At 31.4% G+C, this 557-nt stretch overlaps 1 protein-coding gene across 1 annotated transcript in view; it reads right to left on the reverse strand.

The window, feature by feature from the left end:
- Nucleotides 1-557, reverse strand: part of LOC119588596 (jmjC domain-containing protein 8-like) — an 11,977-nt gene that overhangs the window by 6,907 nt on the left and 4,513 nt on the right. The window lies entirely within an intron of this gene.

Genomic DNA, 557 nt, shown 5'->3' on the forward strand with positions numbered 1-557 from the left:
AAGTAAAAGATAACAATAAGGCAAAAATGAAACAATGGGAAAACATATATATCTTACATAACAAATCAACTGCTTCTCAAAAAAGTATTTTCATATTCTGCTTCCTCTCACTAACATCATAGCAAACTTGGGAATCTCAACTCTTTCATGTCAGCAACTTTTTCACTACAATAGAGATTATTCAACCACCATTCAGTTACTTACTTCATTTGATATATTAGTGTTTGACTGGAAAAAAAAGCTCGGTGGAACTACATTTTCCTAATCCAGACCATTCTAGATTCAGGCCATAATTCATATGATATTCAAGCATTCCTCTCTATACATTTCAATAACCTTTGTCAAGGGTGGAATTAGTCCAAGCTCAATCTTGCAAGAATATACATAGTAGATATTTGTGAGCCTTTGCTGGAAGACAAAGCTAGGAGGCATATATTCAAATCAAAAGTTTTTTTCTTAAAGCATTTTCTATAATTAATAAAATAAATATTTCGTACAATTGTTTAAATGCACTCCCATTCATTAGTTTTCAAAATTAGAGGCCTGAATCATAGCAG

The sequence above is a fragment of the Penaeus monodon genome, chromosome 24 (assembly GCF_015228065.2).
Source record: "Penaeus monodon isolate SGIC_2016 chromosome 24, NSTDA_Pmon_1, whole genome shotgun sequence".
Taxonomy (NCBI): domain Eukaryota; kingdom Metazoa; phylum Arthropoda; class Malacostraca; order Decapoda; family Penaeidae; genus Penaeus; species Penaeus monodon.